Source organism: Symphalangus syndactylus, chromosome 5, assembly GCF_028878055.3.
Source record: "Symphalangus syndactylus isolate Jambi chromosome 5, NHGRI_mSymSyn1-v2.1_pri, whole genome shotgun sequence".
NCBI lineage: Eukaryota > Metazoa > Chordata > Mammalia > Primates > Hylobatidae > Symphalangus > Symphalangus syndactylus.
The window spans coordinates 112,623,930-112,646,938 of NC_072427.2; positions in this window are offsets into that span (position 1 = coordinate 112,623,930).

Here is a 23,009-nt window from a genome sequence, read left to right on the forward strand (position 1 = left end):
AAAAATTAGACAGGTGTGGTTGCGGACACTTGTAATCCCAGTTACTCGGGAGGCTGAAGCAAGAGAATAGCTTGTATCTGGAGGCAGAGGTTGCAGTGAGCCAAGGTCGCACCATTGCACACCAGCCTGGGCAACCAGAGCAAAACTCCGTCTCAAAAAACAAAACAAACAAACCAGAAAATATACTTCTAAAATTGAAAAACAAAATTATAATAAAAGAAATATGTATTCTGGAAGTTATTTTTCGTTTCTAGTTTTTAAAAGCAAGATTTGGACCTCTTCCCCTTATGTGATCATCTAAACTAGTGATTCAAACCTGGATACAATCATGCACTCACCCCAGGGGACACTTGGCAACATCTGGGACATTTTTTATTGTCACATCTGAAGAAAAGAGGTGCTATAGGCATTTAGTAGGTAGAGGCCAGTTGTGCTGCTAAATACCTACACACAATACTCAGGGTAGCCTCCTATAAGAAAGAATTATCTGACCCAAAGCATCAACAGAGTCAAGGCATAATTATTTTAAACTAACTTGTTAGAAGCTTCATATTTTCTGTAAAAATCCAAGAAATTATTGATAGTTTAATCAATAACATAGTTCAATAACGATATATAGGATCCACCTGAATCTCTAAAATAATACCTACATTTTCTTATTAGCCCAAACAGAAATATATTAAATATCTCTTAGAATTTCCATATCTTCACTGTTACTGTCTGAATTCGCATATCCTCTCTTAACTGGTAGAAAGGAACAGGTGCACATCCTGTATATGACAGCTACTGTAAATGACTTGCTCAATGGGCATTCCAACACTCTTTAGCATATGAAACAAACAAAAATAAACAACAAACAACACTTCCTCGACATTATTGTGGCTAGTGTTCTAGATATGATTTATAGTCTTTTGATAAGATGAACCAGCACAAAATTTTTATTTCACACAGTCATGTGACTAGGGACTCAGGGTATCAAATCCATGGTATCCATGACAAATGCAGTATGGTTCTGGAATTGATAAAAGGTTGTGGCAACATTTTTCTGATTTCACATGCAGTTTTCTCCTTTTCCAGGATTGTGGCAGGAACTGTAGCTCCCTTGATAGCCCAATTTTGCAATGTAGCTTCGTGAATGATTCCTGAAAACTCGAACAAGAATTAGGATCTTTAGTTCTCCTAATGATCCGGTGCGGTATTTAATGCCCTTAAATAAACCCTTTCTGTTTAAACTAGCTAGAGTAGATTCTTTTCTTTCCCTGCAACTGAACACTGACTGATAGATACGCAACAACGAGACGGGTAAGGAAGAAAAACTCACTTTATGTGCCCACAAAGAACAATTATTTGGGTCTCCATTCTCAGGCTCCAAATGGTGCCTGCGGGAACAACATGGCACATTACCATTATTTATATCATTTCACAAGTAAATTACAAACTCAAGTTTCTAGTTTCTTCTCTCTTTTTATTCTTTTCTAGCATTTTTTTTTAAGCTACTCAGGAACGACCTGGTCTCACCTCACATCCAAGAAAGTGAAATTCTTTGAGTGGTTCAAAAAAGTTCCTAGAGAATGTAAAATTCCATTTATCTACTGTGAGAAAGTATGATGCAAATAAATCATTTTTTTGTATTTAAATAATGTATTGATGTATGATATAGTAAGAATAGTTATAAATTTTAAAAAAAGATTTTAGGATGCTATCTTGTCTTTATAATTCTGAAAGAAGGGCAGTTGTGGAATTATGACATGACATGTTTATCTACAAAATATTTTCATTGCTTTAACTGAGTCGAGTACTATAATTTTTCCAAATTTATCTTTATAGTTTTTATTTTTCAAATTCAACACAATTTTTCTTTTCTTTTCTTCTTTTCTTCATTATTTTGTCTTTATCTCTCCTCTCACAATCACCTTCTTCTCTTCTTAGCTTTGAGCTCCTCTCTTAACCTCCGTTTCTCATTTACTCAATTATTTAATGAATTAATACATATCGAGCACCTGCTAGCTGCTGACCACTGAGCCAGGTTATGGGAATAGAGAAGTCACTCTGTACTTTTTTGTAGTTCTCAGTGTAGTTAGTTTGGGAGGTAAAAGAAGCACAAAACCAAATGTAGAAAAGAACTGAGTTTTATAAAGAAAAGCAGGCTGTAGGGATATGCCTAATTTGGATTGGTTGGGTCAATGGAAAGCAATATGAAGCAGTGACATTTGAGTTTGAGGACAAAAGCATGTGAAGGAACTAGCCAGATAAAATGCAAGAAACAGAATTTCAAAGCAGATACTGAAAGATCAGTGTATATGGGGAATAGTTAGTAAAGGAAAGCATGGCTTAAAGATCAAATGTAAGAGGCAAGTAGAGGCCAGGAGACTCAAGGAGTTGTACATAATTTGAATTGTAATGTCAGTGTAAAATGAAACCATTGAAGGTTTTCAGGAGAGTGTGAGGCATCCTGTTTGCATGCTGAGAGAAGACTCTAGCTAATGTGTGGGGAAAGACTGGATGGTGGAAGAGCGGCAGACATTTATGTAAGGGTTAGGGTTAGAGTTAGGTTATTCCAGGAGCTCATGTAGACCAGGAAACTGACAGCAGAGTTAAATACTGAAGTATTTTTTAGAGCAAGGGTTAGGAGATGGACTTTTTCCTTTAATTTCTTGCTTTTATAAGCAATCATGATATGGACATCCTTATGAGTATCTCTTGCTGCATGTATGCAATTTTCTCCCCAGAGCATAAGAGGAAGTAAAAATTACGTATTTTTGTGTTTGATTTTTTGCCATTTTCATACTGATCTGTGGGACATCTTATGATCCGCTTAGCTCGTGGTGTCTTCAGTGGATCTGTGTTGCTCCACCGATGGGTTATTACTGGTCCACAACAAGGTAGGCAGAGAAATTGAAAGTAGGTGGACTGAGTAATTTTATTACTATTCAATCTCATGTAAGAAAAGGACTTACATGTTATATGTTCTTTCAATTTTATTTTTCTGGTAATTCAGTTTTATTGTATTATATAAATGTATTGGCCCATAAAAGATTAAAAATAGAAAAAAAAGTTGGCCCTCCACCACGGAGAGTTTGAAAAGTACTGCTTTCGATGCTTTAGCATCATAAAATTACAAATATTTTCTCTGTGTTTGCCTACCATTTAGCTTTATTAGTGACATTTTAATATCATTTAGCAATGGAACTCCTGCTATTAATTTTGATTTAGTTAATGCATCAGTATTTTTATGTATAAATTTGGCTTTGTTGTCTTATTTACCTAACTGCCCCACATTGAACCAAAGAAAGCATTGTGCTATATTTTCTTATAACCCTGTAGAACTTTCTTTTATGCTTATTGGATTAATCTAGAGTTTATTTTTTGTGATGACTGTAAAATGAAATTTAACTTATCTTTCTAAACATTTATCCCAAAACTCTAAGACCATTTATTGAGTTGTATTTCTTTTCTTCGCTGATTTGAAATGTCATTTTTTTCTAAATATTCAATTATTCCTGTAGGTCCCCTTCTGAATGTTACATTTAGTTTTACAGATTTTGTTGCCTATCCTTATGTTAACACTGCAGTTCTTTAAAACATATGCTTTTTAAGATTTTACATCTGGTAGGACACGTTTTCCTTTCTGTTCATCTTCAGACATCTATTATCTATTCCTGAAAATACATCTTTTACATGAAATTTATAATCAGCCTACGAAATTATATAAAATCCTATTGGATATTGATTTACATTGCAAGGAATGTTTATATTAAATAAGAAAAAAAAACATGTTGAGACTTCTCATCTGCAAGGATATCTCTTTATTCAGGAGTGATTATGCTATCGAGTAAACTTCTACAATTTTCTCTTTAGAAGTGAAAATATTCTCTTGTGATTTTTAAATCTCTAGTCCATCTCTAGTTATATCTCTTTCTCATTCTTAGTATTTTATTTAAGCATTCTCTTATTTTTTCTATATCAGTGTTACCTAATTTTTGCATTATTAATTTAAACTTTTCACAGAACTCAGCTTGGCTTTTTGGTTATCTGATTTTTTAATTTCATAGATTTTAGTATATCTCTTAAATTCATTTTCTGATAATTTACCATCCTGAGTTTTATCTGTTATGAGGTAAACACTTTACTCATTATTTTGAAATCTTTGTTATAAGGTATAATCCTAAGTATTTTATATTTCCTGTTATATTGTGAAATATAATTGTTCCTGTCTTACATTGGCAGGATTTAGAAAAGCTATTGATGTTTATACATTGTATTTCAATCTGGCTATATTGCTAAATTCACTTATTGGTACTATTATAAATACTCTGGTTTTCCCTTTTACAACTATTCATAATAGCTTAAAATTCTGTCTTTCCAAGCTAATTTTCTAAAAAAAAACTCTTATTGCATTCGCTAAGACCTATAGTATAGTGATAGATAGTAGTAGTAATAACATAAATTATAACTGTTTCTGACTTTAGCAGGAAAGTGTGTAATGTTATTTATTAGCAGTTTGAGGGATGATATTCATGATGGGCTTCCAATTAACATGCACTATCAGAATAAAAGAGTTTTATTATCCTTCCAGTTTGCTGAAGTATTTTTTTTTGTTTTGGTTTGGTTTGTTTCACTTGAAAGGTTATTGAATTTTATGATTTCTTTGCTTTAGTAGTAAATATAGCTGGTATGCATGAAATGGTTTTATTCATTTTGACTTTGAGAGCATTGCTTTGTAACCTCTGTATTTTGATTTTTTTTTTTGGTAAATATTGCAAGTGGGTTACAATTGAATATACGTTATCTTTTAAATACTTTATTATTTGTATTATGCAAATTTTTCCTTGTCTTGCTGGGTTTTGGTTTATTTTATGTTAGTTTTGGGGAAAAGTATGCTTAAATTTTTTATTATAATTGTAAAAATGTTAGTTTCCCCTTTGTTAGGTTCAAAAAGTTTTACAATTCTTTAATTTGTTTCATAGGCAGAATCTTTCCTTTTTCAACATGAACTATCCCAATTAGTATTTTCTATTGATTTTATCTTAAATTTTAGTTTTCCAACATTAATGATGCCATAGCATTGTTATGTAGGCTTATGAAGCAAAATTCAGCTCAATAAATAAATTCTACGACAGGTATTAACAATCCAGTATGTAGACCTCAAAGAAGGAAAAGCTTGTTGATTGTACATGAAGCAATGTAAAAAAGGAATAAAAGTATTAATAAGGGAGCGGGATGACTGAAACATAAAATGTCATTTATCAGGGACAATTGAAAAGAGACTAGTGAGTTTAGTTTTGTTGATATTAAGATTATGGCAAGATATTTCTGTTAGGTCTTTGCAAATGGAGTTTTAGAACTCAAGTTCACCCAGATAAAGCTTTCCTTAGAATTTCATGTTCTTTTCAAGAAATTCTCAATCATTCAAGAATTTCTCAATCATTCAAGAATTCAACAATTTATCTTTTTCCCCTAACTTGTTTATCTAGCATTTAAACAAAATCTCTGGGACATAGAAAGGCCACAATAAAGGTATGTTACCTTGAATTGGGAGGGCAGCTGCTTTCCATTTTGTACCTAGTCTTACTGGTACTACTTTTCTTCATAACATAATCCTGCTCTACTTGGTTTAAGCAAACTAAGAAGGAGGTAAGTTTACTGAAAGGGTTTCATGGTCTTTAATAAAACAGGCTTTATATTTTTTAATGCGTCAAAGAGGTCTAAGAGATCACGTAGATGGAGATAAGGCAGGAACAGACACCAGATGGCAATGTGTAAGAGGCTGGAAAAAGAAAACATATGCTTTGGATGTAAAGTCATCCAAATAATTTGTCAGCAAATAATTCTATCAGCAAGAGGAAGATAGCTATTGGGAGTCATAGGTCATGATATTCATTTTCCAGGAAAAAAGAATGAAAGAGATAGTGCTGAACCTAGACTGTAGAGTGAGAAGTCCATAGCATAGGGCCAAAATTGTGTGAAAACGTGTAAACGGATAAATAATATTTATCTATTCGCTTCTGAACATCAGGGCATTGAATTCTACATTTATCCCCTCATGCATTTGATGTCAACTTTCAGAGAAGAAGGAACCCCAGAGCACAGGGGCAGTGTTTTTGAGTCTAGATCAAGATCGGGCAGAAGCCAGGGTGTAGGGATTGAAGATAATCAAACGGGAGGGAACCTACAGAAGAGTAATGTATGGCCAAGTCAAGGATTGGCCCATTGAGTCAATGTTCAGAGGGGACCATGCAAAGAGAAGAAAAAAGCCAGGAGAATAGAGGGATAGTTTCTGAAGGTGGGGACCTAGACAGAAACTCTGAGTGATAAAAGAAGGATTGATTGATTTGTGAAGGGCACTTGGGGCCTGCAGCGTGGGCAGGCAAGGAGCTGCTAAAAGTTCAGATGCTGACTTGTTTCCCTGTGTTTCTTGCTCAAAAATTGTAATTTCAGTTCGTCTCCCATCCCTTAAATGCCCATCATTTTTGTAGCTTTGTATTAGATAGAAACCAAAACCAAACCAAAACAAAAAACATAAGATTATCTGACTAAAATTTATGATCAACTTAACCTTCCTGAGAAGTAACTTATAAGTTTAAATGGCGGTTTTTGGCTTTTTACCCCTAAACCCAGATGAGTCTCTAATCAGTAGAATGTGTTGGAGGAAGTTGAGCAAACTGACCTGAATGTCAGTAAATTGGACCAGCTAACTTATGGTTTCAATTTGACTATGTTTGGCTCAGAAATCTGTATTTTATTAGGCTAAGCCTTTTCTAATTTTGCATTTGCTTTTACTTTCTCCTGGGTTCTTAGTAAAGAAAAAGTTAAAATTTGAAAATAACTTGCCGCTTGCAAGATGGGAAAGGGATTTTGCTCATTTCTGGGTCTTGTAGCACAGAGCCAACTCTGTGCCCCTGGAGGCTGTGGTGAAGACAAAATTAGGAGAACCAAGAGGGAGGTGTAAGAGGAATCACTCATACAGCCACCTTTTTTTTTTTTTTTTTCATTTTGCCTGTGATGATCTCTCATATATGCTGTCTCTTTTCCTCATACAGTTTTTGTGTATGTATTTCTAGAACCCGCTTGTCTATAATAATATTTTAAGAACCTGGCTGTATAGCTTTGCTAAAATAGAATTTCCAAAATTAGGACTCAAAAATCTGCATTTTTATCAAACTCTTCAGATGATGCTTAAACAGCCAGCAAGGCATGATCTACAAGATACAGTAAAGTAAAACTCTACTCTGAATTTGTCCTTTTAGCGTGTGTGTGTTTCCATGAAACTCTTTGAGAGTTGGAAAAGATTCAACTTGGAGAATACAAACCTTCAATTAATTCATGAGGACTAAGAATTTCCCAAACAAAAACTTTCCCCACCACCAGTTCATCACTGACAGAAAATTTCGCAACAGTTGATTTTTTATATCAATTTTTCCCACATTCCTAAAAATTATAAAGAAAAGGAAACATTAATTTCAAATTTATAACTTAACTAACTAGCTAGCTAGCTGCCATGACATGTCAGATGTAGAGAACCTGAGCTTATAGTGCCTAGAGTATAATGGACGCTCATTAAATATTTATCTGCTAACTGACAAGAAAAAGAGAAACATTCTATGCAGAGGAAGAGAAGACGAAACTGAGTTGTGTAGTCACTACAAACAACCAATTTGTAATTTGCTTCTGACCTCCCAGAAATCCTGCTACGTGCTGCCTGTTAGTAGCTTCCTGATATGTAATTCTACTTATTTTTTGAGGTAAAAATTTTATACAGTGGAATACACTAATCCACTAATCTATAGTGCATTGTGCATGATAAGACAAATGTATATATTTCTAGAGTGTATTACAAATACATACAACTGTGTTATCCACATTCCTAGCAAGATAGAACATTTCTGTCAACCCAGAAATGTTCTTCCCTTCACTTCCCAGTCAATTAATTCCTCAGAGGCGATTGTTACCAGATTCTTATAACGATGAATTTGTTCTGTTCTAGAAATTAATACAAATAAAATATTTTTGGAATTATCTAAGTTCTTGCATGTATCATAGTTCATTCCTTTTGTTACTGAGTAACATTCCATTACACAAATATTTGTTTGTTATTTTTCTGTTGAGGAACATCTGTGTTGTTTTGAGCTTTGAGCTACAATGAATAAGGGTCCTACAAATATTCTTCTAGAAACTTTTAGTTGATATATGTTTTTATTTACTTCATTAAATACCAAAGAATGGAACCGCAAATTATAGGGCCAGCGGAGGTTTAATTTTATAAGAAATTGCCAGTGTTCCACCTGCCATGTATAAAAATTATGGTTGTTCCATGTCTTAGTCAATTTAGGCTGCTATAACAAAATACCTTAGATCAGGTGGCTTATTAAAAAACAGAAATTTATTTCTCAAAGTTCTAGAGGCTGGCAGATCCAAGATCAAGGGGTCAGCAGATTCAGTGTTTGATGAGAGCTTGCTTTCTGGTTCATAGACAGCATCTTCTAGCTGTGTCCTCCCATGGTGGATGGGGCAAAGGAGATTCCTGGAGTCTTCTTAATCAGGGAATTAATCCCATTCACGGGGGTTCTGCCATCATGACCAAATCACCTCTTAAAGGCACTACCTCCTCACACAATCACATTGATAATTACATTTCAAAATATAAATTTTGGGGAGACGCAAACATTCAAGCCACAGCACTCCAAATAGCCAATATTTCAGGTTGTCAAACATTTCACTGTGGCTTGATTTGCAATTCTTTGATGATTAATGACACATAATACCTTTTTTAATGCTCATTTGCCTTCGTATATCTTCCTTATCTTCATTGTGAGGTTTCTATTCAAGTCTTACGCCCATCTAAATAATTTTGGTTCTTGTGTTGTTCTCACTGAGTTGTAAGAGGTCTTTATATATCCTGGATACAAGTCCTTTGCCAGATAGAAATGTTCTGAATATTTTCTCCAGGCTGTGGCTTTGCCTTTTCACTGTTTAGAGAGCAGATGTTTTTGGAGAAGGAGCTTCTTAAATTTTTGATGGGATAATATTTATTAGTTGTTTTCATGGCCCACGCATTTTCTGTTCTATCTAATAGACTTAAAGAGCTTGGAGATATTATCTAACGATTTATTGTATAAGCCTTATGATTTTGGTGTGTACATTTAGATATAGGACCTACTTTGAATTAACGTTTTTGTGTGATAAAGTACTGGTGGAGGTGTCAGTGTTCAACTTTTGTCCATATGAATGTTTGTGTTTGCCTATTTTGGCACCATTTGGTGGAAAGATTTTCATTTCTCACTAAATGTGATTTGGTGTTCTTTTAAAAGATTAATTAAAAGATTAATTATTTGGTGTTCTTTTAAAAGATTAATTAAAAGATTAATTTTTTGGTGTTATTTAAAAGATTAACTGTACATTTTGGGTATATTTCTAAAAAAATCTCTTTGGGTTTATTAAATATATTCATTTTTCTTCACAGCAGTCTAAATTGTCTTAATGTACCTTGTTCTATGTCTTAAAGGCAAGTATTGTAAATACTCCAAATTTGTCTTCATAAAGATTGCTTTTGAGAATCATCTACATACTTATTATTTCCATATACAATTTAACATCTTTGTCAAATTCCACAAAAACAACTATAACAAATTTTAATGGGCTTATATTGAATACAAAGGACACTTTGGGGTATATTTGACATCTTAGCAATTTTGTGCCTTGTGTTTTATGAATATATTTTCCAACTTATTTAGGTATCCTTTATTTTCAGCAAAGATTTTGTGGTTTTCATGTGTTGGCATTACAGGTTAGATTCTGAGACACATTGGCTTTCAGAAAATTTATTGCAGAGTTCTCTCTTGGGATAACTATCTACCTACCATGAAAGTGATGGTAGTGGGATTAGTTAGGAGAAGTTATGATAAAATGCAGTCACAACAAATGTGTCAGTTTATCTGGTAAGAATATCAAAATCCAGAATTACCCTTTAAGATCCTGAATTGAAGCAAAGAAACTGGACTGTTATGACTCTGTATTAAGTAGTGGTTGGTTTCAGACTGTACTGAGAGAAGATATAGCCTTAGGTGAAATGACTCTCTTTAGCTGAGAGTAATTGGCAGAGAGAGCTCATATATGAAACCTATCTGCCAACACCCCTTCCAGCAGCTAGGAGAATAATTCTTTCAGAACTAGAAGGCTAGGGTGCTGGGGTACCAGGATGCACAGGACTCCATCCACTATATTTCATTCTTTGTGCCTCTTGGGTCCACTTACTTCACAGGATTTCTTGAAAAAATCCATCAGGACTCTGGTGGGCCTTATTTCCCAGGGGAAATTTGTAAAATGAATTTTAGTGGGATAAACTTTAGCCTCTACCACTGAAGCTGTTCTCTTGGCCACAAAGAATACTCATTATCTCTACTCTCTATTAGCCATTCGAGAGTCCATTCACATTTGGATAGCAACTCTGCTCATTTAGGAGGTTTACCTAGGGTAAGACCAAGAACCTCATATCTCACATAGCTGAAGACCTGATCGTCATGACCTTCTTAAGATGTGGCTGCTACACTCCACTAACTGGTAATGTGCAAAGGAGGCACAAAAAATGTTAAATTGTGTCATCTGAGTGCCAAACTTATTCCTCAATTGTGTAACAGCAGCACTATCTCCTTGTGATAATCAGGGACAATTACCCACTTCAGGTGATTGAATCTTCTGTGTTTCTGCTAGTTTCTTGGCTTAAGTTCAGAGTACACAGGCAATAGCCAAAGAATAAAATCTGTTGAGAATCTTTTTGGGTCATTAATTGGAAATGTTAACCATTTGGATAACTAGGATTTACAAAGACCTTTTCAGAGTGCAGTTTTGAAAGCACCATGAATATGGGTTAAAAAAAATGATAGTAACCAAGACCACTTTTACATTCACATTTTGGTTTCCGGATCCATGATTTCTCCAGTTGAAGACATAACACCATATATTAGTTGCAAACTAAGAGTATATCTTTCATCCTTGAGCATGATACTCATCCTCACATAGCATCATATCTGAGCTGGTACCTCAGCTGCAACTTCAGCACGCCACCTTACTGGAAGGTCAGTCTGACAGATTCTGAGTGGTGGTGCCTGCATTATTAGGACCAGTGCATCCCATTGTTGTGTGCTAATTGCCATACCTGTTGCTATAAAATAAATCCCTTGGTTTCGTGCAATTTTTGTGCTTATAAATCTAACACTAAACTCTTAGATGTTGGTGCTGGCTGAGGTCTTGTGAAGCAGAAAAGGCAACACTATATACAGAATATATGTCAGTTTGAATCACAATGAATCACCGTCCCTTTCAGAGTGAAGGGGTCTAATGTGGTCAAATTGCTGTTGAGCGTCTGTTCAGTCTTCCAGTAAAATTGTGCCATATTGGATGCTGAGGGTTGTTCTATTTTTGGCCGGTTGGATGTTATCGATCTGTTAATTGAAATGTATATAGTATATACATAGTATATAGTATTTGCATTTGCATTAATATAATTATTAATTATCATTGGGTTTAAGTCTTTAATCCTGTTATTTGTTTTCTATAGTAGTAATACCATTTGCTATTTATTTCTTCTTTTTTCCCACCATTTGGTATCAGGGGTGTACTGACTCATTAAATAAATTGCATTCTGTTGTATTATTCATGTGGCTTTAGAAATCCACTCTATCTCATATATTATCTAATTAAATACATATCCTTTATTATTTTAATTTTAATTGTTGTTCTAAGGCTCATAGTATACATCTTTACCTTATCACTATCTACTCCAAAACTATATTCTATCACTTCTTATGTAATGTAAGAATCTAATGACAATATATTTCTCATCACTTCTTTTCTATTTTGTGCTACTTTATCATATTAGTTACTTCTAAATATGTTATAAACCTCAACAGGCATTGTTATTACTATTTGCGTTGTCATTTTTTTAAATTAAGAAGGATAAAAGCATATTTTATATTTAATTACATGTTAACCATTCCTATTCATTATTTCTTCAAATAAATTTGAATTCCTACGTGGTACCTATTTCTCCTAAAGAACTTTATTATTGATTGAGCTTTAAGTCTATGGGTGACAAATTCTGTCAAGCTTTGTTTAACAAAAATATTTTCATCTTCTCTTTATTTTTGAAGGATTATTTTTGCAATGCATTGAATTCTACATTGACATTTTATCTCAGCTATTTAAAATGTTGTTTTATCGTCTTCTGCAAGTGAAGCCATTTGTTATATTTTTCCTGTATATAATGTATCTTTTTAATCTAAGTGCTTTTAGGACTTTTCTCTTTATTTTTGAGTTGTTGCCATTTGACAGGGACATGCCCCACATGTTCTTTTCTGTATTTATCCTAATTCTTTGAGATTACTGGATCTATGGGATGAGTATTAAAGTATTTTAAAGTACTTTACACGTGAATGACGCTTTTTGGGTTTTCATTCTTTTACAGTTAGTGCTTCTGTTTGGATAGTTTTATGGTCTGTCTTCAGTTTCCTGAACTTTTCTTCAGTGGTGTCCAATCTCGGATTCCCTTTTCATTTCAGATATTGTATTTTTCAGTTTTAGAACATCCTTTTTTCATCTGTTTATTTATTATATCCAGTTTGTCCTTGAATTTCTTGAATATATTTATCATAACTATATGAAGAACCTTGTGTCATAATGCTGATATTCACGTCTTCTATGTGTCATCTCTGTGTCTATGTCTATTGACTGTTTATTCTGTATTTTTCTCTATTTATTTACAAACATTGTACTTTTGATTGTATGCTAGACACTGTGGTTGCTACATTGCTGAAATCTGAATTTGTAACCTTCTTTAAAGAATATTATTCATTGTTCTGGTAAGTGATTACACACAGATCAGCTTGATGGTGTCAAGACTTGAGTATTTCTAAAATACTGCTAATCCTAAAACTTGGTCTTTCTGAAGTCTGAAATAGAAGTTGATGGTTTTTAGGGAGGTTCAGTCTTCTTAGCCTTAAGGAGTCTCTAGAATTTTCATTTAACTTCCATTCAGATCTCTTTCAGAAACCATTATGATGTTCTCAGCCTGTGCAAATGCAGCTTAATATTTCATAAAAGAATCAAGATAGACCACATGCAGATTTATGGGCTTCCTTCTCTGTGTGTTATATGTCTCTCCTCTCCAAAATTCTGTCCCATAAATTTTAGCCACCTCAGCAGCCCCAAATCCTACAGATCTCTGTTTGTCTATCCCATAATTCTATTGCTTTGTATCTGTCTCCACTTCTCTATGGCTCAGTTTGGAGAGTGTCACCAGATAGGAAACTGAGGCAAATGTGGGACTTATATTTTCCTTTTTAAAGGATCAGAGCTGTGAACTATCTGTGTATGATAGCATCATTTTACAGCTTTATATGGTAAGAGAGTAAGTCCAACAACTGTTATTTTCTCCTAACTGTAACCATAATTTTGCTCCTTCTTCTGTAAAAATAAGTAGGTATCTTTACATTGTGGTTTATTCTTTACAAAGCAATTATTATTTTATCACATTATTCTCAAAATACCATCAAATAAATTATAATTTATGATAGGTAGGGAAGAAGGAAAATTTTAAACTCTATATTTCTGATAAAGATATTAAGCCTAAAGGAGAATAACTGATTTGCTTTAAATAATCCGAATTCATATTCAGTCTTCTAATTTTTATTTTAGTATTCTGTCTACTGTAAAAATATTGTTATAAAGAAAAATAATTTTTTTTGTTTTTTAAGTATATGTTTTCTGGACTTTTGGATCTTTGTTTAAGCATATGCTTTCTTTTTGCAAGTTACAATTTATCAGTGCCCCAGAGCTTTTATATCATTTTTTAACTCAGATTTTTGCTTTTCTGTATTTTCTTCTTTCCTTCATTCTGAGAAATTCAATATCAAGTGTGCCTAATTTTCTGACTGGCTTTATTAGTCAAATATATGAAAACAGAGATGATCGCTACATTTATTTTAATAAAAATTTTAATATGATGTTAAAAATGCAAACATGATATTTGATTTTCATAATATAATTGTGATGCCCATAGATAAACATTTGATCCATCTATTGTAATTGTAATCTTACTACACTTATAATTTAGTATTAATATGGTTATCTCCACTATAATCTTGGCATCATCTTTGACTCCAAGCTTCCTAAGGCAAGTAAAGACTATGTTTTTCTTGTTTAGCCACTAGTGCTTACTACAATAGCTGGCTTATAGTGGGCATACATTAAATATTATCGAAGGTTTGAACAATGAATGCTGATGAGTTTATATATAACTCTGTATTCAATTCTGAGAATCATAATTCAAGAAGATCATGACAAATTAGATACAATGGAGGAAAGAATGGCTTAAATAAATGGTCAAATGTGTGGAAAGAATGATTGAAAAAGAAACCAATGTTACACTGAAAACAGACCCCTAAGAAGGCACACAATGGCTGTGTTGAAATATTTGAAGTTATCTTATATAGGTTGTGTGGCAGGCTTTCTCTGTAATGCTTTATAGAAACTCACTAAACCTAATATGTAATGTTTCAGAGAGGCAAATTTCCAGCTCTGTATAAGCAGGAATTCTTTTTCAGATAAAAGAATACACATTAGAATTAAAAGCCTTAAGGATACAGTGGCATTCATACCTTTTCTTGGTTTTAGGGACTAAATTTATCAATTGAGGAACATGAAGGCAATTTATGTATCACTTAGTGATGCATATCAGGTGATATATAAATTTAGTCCCAAACCACATTCATAAACATATGATTCCACCATTCAACAAATGTTTATTGAGCTCCTAGTATGCGCAACATCACGAGGAAATAATTTTATGCTGTAGAGAGGGTTTATTTCCAAAAACTGTCACTTCACAAGAAATTCAGAGATTATTTTCCCACCATATTTGGATTTGTAGCTTTTTTTAAAGAAACTTTACTGCTGAGAGTGATGTACACACACATACACACACACACACACTCTTAAAGAAAGAACAAAGAAAGTTCAAGAACAACTATCTGGCAGATTGTTAGAAAATTAACTATATTTTCAAAAGATTCTCAAGATTTAATAGGATAAATTATTAGGACAAATGATCATTGAGACAGGTCACAGAAATTACAAAAATTTATTATTTAAGGAAAGATTGCTCTTTGTGACTTAAAATGAGAAGGATCCATATAACATGTTTGAGATTAGTTTCCAAATATGACCTTTCTTAAAGTTTTCCGTCCTCCAGGATTCTCTACAAACAATTATGAATGCACCGAATTGCTCCTTGAACTGCAAATATTAACAAATATGAAGCATAATGTAATAGAAAATTTCTTATAAGCTTGCAAATAGTGACACTATGAAATTTGAACTTTCGTAATCTCAGCAGTTGATGAATATATGTGAGGTCATATACAGGCTTAAGTAAATAAGAAAGATCATTACTATCATCTACTGATAACACATGTACTTTAGCTTCCTGCAAAGACTCTAGACTCATATATGTTTGTCTCCGAGGGTCTGTCAAACGATCAGCAGTAGGTACAAATGTAGACACATGACTGACAATGCCGAAGACAATTCTGCATGGCATAGCTGTTTTTATTGCTACGGCCACTGTCAAAGGCTGAGAGTCATCAGATCTAGAACCCTCTGTCACTTAATTGCCTCTGGTTTGAGATGAGCAGTTTATCCTTTAATGACGGTTCCAACTCTGCCAGTCCTAGAGGGGGTTCTTGCTGCTCACTGGGTGTGGGGCACACGGTCACTGCTTCATGCTACCCAAATCCAGCATCTTCTTTCTAATGTTTGTCTCCACGCTGCCAGAAAAGCAGCCACTCTCAGTCCACCTTTTGGTGTAGCACGCACTGGTATAATGTGGTTCCACTTCAGAGTCTGGTAGTTTCTTCTGTGGCTGGGCAGAGATGTTCTCTTTCATTTGTTTCTTGAGCCCATGGGATTTCAAAGCCTGTGCAGATCATGAAGGAGTAAGAGAAAAGTCCTCTCTTCTTCGTGAGATCTGAGCATAGTTTCTTGGGCGCTGGTGTGTGACAGAGTTCCGTAAACCTGCCCCTTATGCTAGGAAGCGAGAAGCCTAAAAATATACTTTAACATTACACCGTGAGGAAGCCTTAAGCTATACTTCAAGGCTTCTCTCTCTGGTATATAGATATGCATGCAAGTGCACGTCCCAGCATCAGACTTATACACGAGCCGTTGTATGGTACTGAGAATCTCTATTCCCTTCTGACAACTAAGTTCTTATAACTAGCTCAAACTCAGGATTCCAAAATTCCTGTTACTTCAAGAGTAGATGTCTCCTCAGAGGATTCTCACTCTCCATGCAAATAGATGTTTTTCAGTTTCGTCTCATTAATAATCCCCAAAATGATCAGTTATGCCTGAATGTCCAGGTGTAATCACAATAGAGATACACCCTGTAAGGTAGGATAAAGGATGGTGGTAATCCTTTTGGCAGAAGCTGTGATGTTTGGAGATGATTACTAGAGTATTTAAATTGCCCATTATATATCTTAGAAATTATATATGAAGCTACAAGGAAAACAGAAAAGATTTCATTCTATGGAAAAATCAAGTAACTAAAAGATTGAATGTATAAAAGTAAGCATAGACTTACTTTTTCCCCATTCTAGAATATCTGCAATGCTTTGTAATTACTTTTTAAAGATAGTACTAATAGAGGAAAGAAGGACCTGTCTCCTACCCTTTGTAATTCTTGTAATACGCTCACTGTTCGGGAAGATTATCTTGGAACCAGTGACTCTCCACACCATGTGTGAATGAATCATGGCACTAGGTAGGAATGTGATCTTCAGTTAAGTGATTTTCCTACTGTTACATTTGAACATACTGCATCCTACTCACACTTTGTTTAAGTCAGTGCAGCTTGTATTCATTACTGGGAGGTTTTATGAGTGAAATTTTTTGTTTGGATTCATCCAGAACATATAATTCATACGCAAGATTATTATTTTTGCAGGTACACTGTTGGCCTTTTTCGACATACACACATCGAGAGGTTTTAGGTTAGACACAAACAAGGCACTTGACCTCATAAAGTTCACAGATGTGTCAAAAAGGAAATGGAAATTAGACAATGTATTCTTGTTTCTCTCTGGGATGTATTGGGTAGGGCATATTACTTCCTGGATACACTGATATTATCTTTCCACATTTTATGCAGTGAAGTGTGACCAATATCCTACTTTCCTTAAAATTATTGCCACAGAGACTAGGTTCTTTCCCCCTCAATAAAACTGACTGGGATTGACTGCTTTTTGTGATCCTCTCTCCCCTCCCCTCCTTTATGACTGTGCCACTCTGCTTGAACTTGATATATGCTTGATATCTACCCTCCTGTTATTGCCTTTTCTCACCTCACTGCTTGCCACACAATTTCTGGGCTAAGATGATAAACTGAGCATGTATGCCCTAATATAAGGAATTACTGTGGAGAAAAGGCATAAATGGCATGCTCCTTACCATAGTCATTTGGGCTGTTCACAGATATTCTTGTTCATTTCTCCTTCCCAGTCAACAGAAAGATTGCATGTACCTGCCCTTTTAGTAGTTAGGAATGGCCATATTGTTTTACTTTGCCCAGTAATAGGTGAATGAAGATAATATTGGTCATTTCTGGAGAGAAAGTTAAACAAGATATTTGTTTTGTTATATTTCTTTTTTTTGTCGTTTTGGTCTCAGCCACACGAGAACATGTGTTGAGATGGAGATTTAATCACCGGGAGCATGAATGACTATGATGAGCAGAGTCTGCACGCTAACCTTCAAGGCACGGACAAGGAGAATGAAAAATAAACTTGTGTTTTGAAAAGCTGCTGAGATTTGGGTGTGCTTGTTAGTGCAGTACCACCTAGCATAGCCTGACTAGTATACTCATTAATGCAAATTATAAAGCTAGTTTCTCGGCATACAATCTCATTTAATTTCTAATTGGTTATTGAGATCTTCTGTATATAATGAACAGCACTAGGTATTTACTTGAGATGCAAGTATAAAAATGAGCAACATTCAGTCTTTGCTGTCAAGATGCTCAGAATTTATTCTCTTAGGAAGTTTATGTTTACTAGCATGGTACATGTCAGGTTATTCTGCATAATTTTATTCTGCACAATTTTATTCTGCATGGATAAAAATCATTGAGGGGTAGAGTATCCATTTGTGAGTCTTTATGTGGTGGGGGGGAAGTGAGATTTTTTTAAGGTACTAATTCCCTAGGTGCAAACCATAGTACATGCAAATTCAAATGGTCCCATATCCAAGGTACACAAACCAAAAAAGCAAGGTGGGAAGTAGTAGAAGATATTACTCAGGATTAGACATCTACCTAGGCACAATGATACCATCAGAGAACGTCAAGAGAAGAAATAAAACTTAAGATACACAGATGAGCCTCTTGGTTGCTTCAACCTACAATACTAGAGTTTAATGCAAACATAAATATAAAAAGGGATCTGGATGAGAACAAGAGATCCAGAAAGAAGGTAACCAGAAGCATCTGCCATATAAAAAGTAAGGATTAGGTAGAAAAGTTGCAGCCCAAACTCACAGAAATACTCTGGGTAAGAGGAGAACACAGGCCCAAGTGGAGAGCGGGCATCCAACCAAATTGCCACAGCAAGGGACGCTAATGTAAAAAACGGATCTTCTATCCCGGTACCGCCATTTTCTTGTTATGCAAACTTGAGCCTACATAGCTTCTTTGTGCCTTAATTCCTTAAAGTGTACAATAAGAATAATTTAATTCAGAGTCTCATAATGTGAGCATTAAATGAGGTAATCTCTATAAAGTATATATGATAGTGGCTGGCATATAATAAATGCTTAGCAAAAATGAGCCATTATTTTTATTATGGATACGATTATGTGATCATTCCTTCTTTGGAGTTCCAAGTAGTGGGTGTATTGGTTCACAAAATGTGGGTGATTACATTAAAAACAGCATGTAAAATAGTACCAAAGCCAGGCTGATTTGGCTGAGCCAATGTGAAATGTTAAGCCTAGTAATTAAGGAAGTATTTTTTATTTGCTTTGGTGCCTAGTTTCATAATCTTGGTTATATGAAAGTATATATTTGGCTTTCATGAGAGGACTTTAGCAATTCTAAGAGGAAAGGAAACCTTTTAGTAAAGTCATTGCCAGAAGTTACGTTTCTGATTTGTATTCCTTATTTAATTCATTATGTTTTTTTGTGCTCATCCAGTGCAATTTGGTTAATATTCTTTCTCCTTCTTCCATTTACTTCCAAAAATGCATTGGCCATTAAACCCATTTTGTAAACGTGATACATTAATATGGGTTTCCTTCACATTTTTATGAGGCTGACACTAGCAAATACTAACAGGAGGTTGAAGCTGTCAGGGTTTTATGTGACTTTGATGACAGGTATTTTTAAGGCTTCCTTTCTGCTATATGATTTGAGGAGTGGTACCTCTTTTTTTTTTTTTTTTTTTTTTTACAATGTAGAAAATATATTTTCTATAATGTCAAGAAAGCCAGTTGGTGATTAGAAATATTAAGCAGACACCTTGGCTCTAAGAAATGCAAACATAAGAAAAATGAATTGTACAATTTAGATTTAGCCAAGGGCATTTCAAGGCTCAAGGCTGTTTTTCTCAATGAATAGTGGAGTAATAAATACTTTGTCTTCTCTTATAGCAAAACCAGGCTGGCCTCTAAGTCAGACATTCTGGTAAACAATGAAAATTATTTGAAAATATTCTTGGCTTTCTTAAGGACTGTGAAAAAGAAAATGACATCTAAATCTTTGCATACATTTCGTCTGAAGTCATACTACAGAAGACTATTATTTGGAGGAAGAAGGGGTTCTCGTAAAAGAAGCCAGATGGGTAGACAATTATTGAGATTGCATTGTGGCTAATTTGTGCAATAAGAAACAGAGTAATAGACAACAGTGACACTTATATTTTTCAAAAGTGTATTTCTCTTATGCCTATTATCTCTCTAAATATTAGGCATGCATTTTGTTTACGTGCCTATTTAAAATTCTCATTTATTCCTCACCCCTCCCCCACTATTTTTTTAAAGATCCACTGAAATGTGTTGCATGCCTGTGAATTATACCCCAAGTGTGACAGACGATGACTATTTGGAGGATGCCAAGTTTCAGTTGCCCTGGCAACAATAACCAGGGGATGCTTCTCAGAACTTCTGCCTCCGCTCTTCCCCATCATTTTTCCTGTTTTGAGAGTTAGATAACATGGTTACCAGAATTAACAGAAACTGGTCTCCCCCTGGCATAATGAAAAGGAGAAAACTTAGACATGTCCACCTTTTTCTTACCATCAAAAGAAATTCTGCATATATCTGCAGTCGAGACTGACTAGAGAGGGATCCCGTAGAAGGGAAAGAGCTGCATGCTATCATACTAATAAATACTCAATGGCGAGAGAATTAAATGTCAGAGCTGCAATTGCAGACTGCTTTTGAGAAATAAAATCATTGTTGAATTTTCCACAAGTAAGCTAAAAGAACAGTACGTAAATTGCATTGCAAGATGCTATGTTCTGTGAGAGGAAATTTTTGGTCTGTTCCATTGAATCTGATATGGCAGATTTAATTTTTCTTTCTCAAATGAGGAAAACCTAATAAATGGGAATGTCATCTAGTGACATGGAAAACTTATTTTGATTACTTATGACTTATTGATATGTACATCTGCCACCATCCCAAATAAATATTCATACTAAACCAGAGAATGAAGTTTAAAGAAATTTGTTTGCTAAGAGAAGCAAGTAAATTTCTGGGAAGCAAATAAGTTTCATCTTCAAGGATCCTGTCTTGTAAGGGCCCTTTCTAAGGCCCTGTAACTAAATTTGCATTTGTAAATTTTTTTTTTTTTTTAATGCTTACTCCCCCCCTCACCATTATATAAGCTTTAAACTCCACAAATTCTGGATCCACTCCTAAAAAGAAAAGGAGCATGAATGACTTGTGTGATCACTTATTGTTGCTATTATATTATGACATTCAGACTTCTAACCTTGTAGTTCTGTTTTGAATATTCATGTCTGTTTTATTTCCTCTCATTTTGGGGGATATAATAAATTCTCCATCAATTCCAGGCTTGTGCATATTTAAACAGCAATAACAAAAAATGTGCAGTTTGCATGCATCATTGTACTTTCAAAGCCATTTAATAAAATTATAGGTAGGAAATGAAACGGCAGATAATAGAAAATAAACAGGACAGATCCAGACATTTTAACATAGTGCATTTTTTTGCTAGCATGGTTTTTTAGAGTCTAGTCTATGTGATTTCCAAACAACACATCAGATTTCTGACTTTTTTGGATAATCTTAACAATAAATTTAATTAAATAGATGTTTAATGCAGGTTCCTTTAGAACACCTTTTCCATAATCTTTTAATAAGTAGTGTTCATCACATATATGTCAACAATATTCAAAGGATATGGAAAACAATCCTTTGGGGATTTACATAAAATAAATTGAGTTTTACAAATAAGATGCTAGAAATCTTTAGTAATTATTTAAATCCAATGCTTTGTGCTTACTCTGGAAAAGTTTTGAAAGGTATAATAAAACTTAAGTCTTTGTTCTTCTACTAAGTATTTTATCACAATTTATGTTTTCTATAAAAATAGATACATCCATTAAACTGCACTTTCTGGGTTCGAGGTCTTTATTTTAATTTTATTTCTCAAGAGCGCAGTGGCTTGAACCCAGTAGTTCCTGATATATATATTACTTCAGTTGAATCTGACATAATAAAGTTTTCAAAAACTTTGCGCTCAAACCCTACAGCTTATAGAGATGGTAATGAGAATCCCATAATAGATATTACTGGAAATTTTTATCTTTACCAAAATATTTAAATGATTTAAAGAGAATATATTCACATAATTCAAAATTTAAAAGGAACAAAAGGAAATATGTATATTGAAAAAAACTCATTCCACTTTCAGAGATATTTTAAGCATATACAAATATAAGTGCTCACATTCTTTTTTTTTGAGATGGAGTCTCGCTCTGTCGCCCAGGCTGGAGTGCGGTGGCGCAATCTCGGCTCACTGCAAGCTCTGCCTCTTGGGTTCACGCCATTCTCCTGCCTCAGCCTCCCAAGTAGATGGAACTACAGGTGCCCGCCACCACGCCCGGCTAATTTTTTGTATTTTTAGTAGAGACGGGGTTTCACCGTGGTCTCGATCTCCTGACCTCGTGATCCGCCCGCCTCGGCCTCCCAAAGTGCTGGGATTACAAGCGTGAGCCACCGCGCCCAGCCTCACATTCTTTTTAACATACAAATACGGAAGCTTAATTTTTTTTCCTCAACACTGTCTTGTAGATAGGCCCATATCTGCAAACAAACAAATGAACAAAAAGCTATGTTCACATTCTGCGTTGTGGCTACATTGTATTTTATTTTATCTTTGTAGTATAATGTATGAAAGTGATCATTTATTGATGCATGTTTAGATATTTTTCCCATCTTCTCTTACTAAAAACACAATTGCAGTGAATAATCCTGTACATGCCACTCTTATACAAATAAGAAATTTAATAGGTCATATTCCTATTTCTGATTAAGGGACAAAAGTTGTATATTTTTATATATTGATAGACACTACCAAATTGCCTTCCACACAGGATAAATTCATTTATATTCACAATCAGAATGCCCTTTTCCTTCATTCTTACTTACAGAATGTGCTATCAAACTTTTCAATTTTTATCAGATAGGTGAAAAATTTTGTCACTGTAGTTTCAATTAATTTTTTTCTATTTTTGTAGTTGAAACTTTAAAAAATATGTTTAATGACATTTACATATTTCTTGCTGCAGCATAACTTTGTTTATATCTTCTTCCTTGCATTCAGTACACTGTTCAATTATTTTTTTTTCTTGTGTCCTTGGTCATCATTTTTCTCTTCTGTTACTGTGTAGGATTCTTAAAGGTCAGTACTTGGCTGTCCAGTTCATCACTGACTC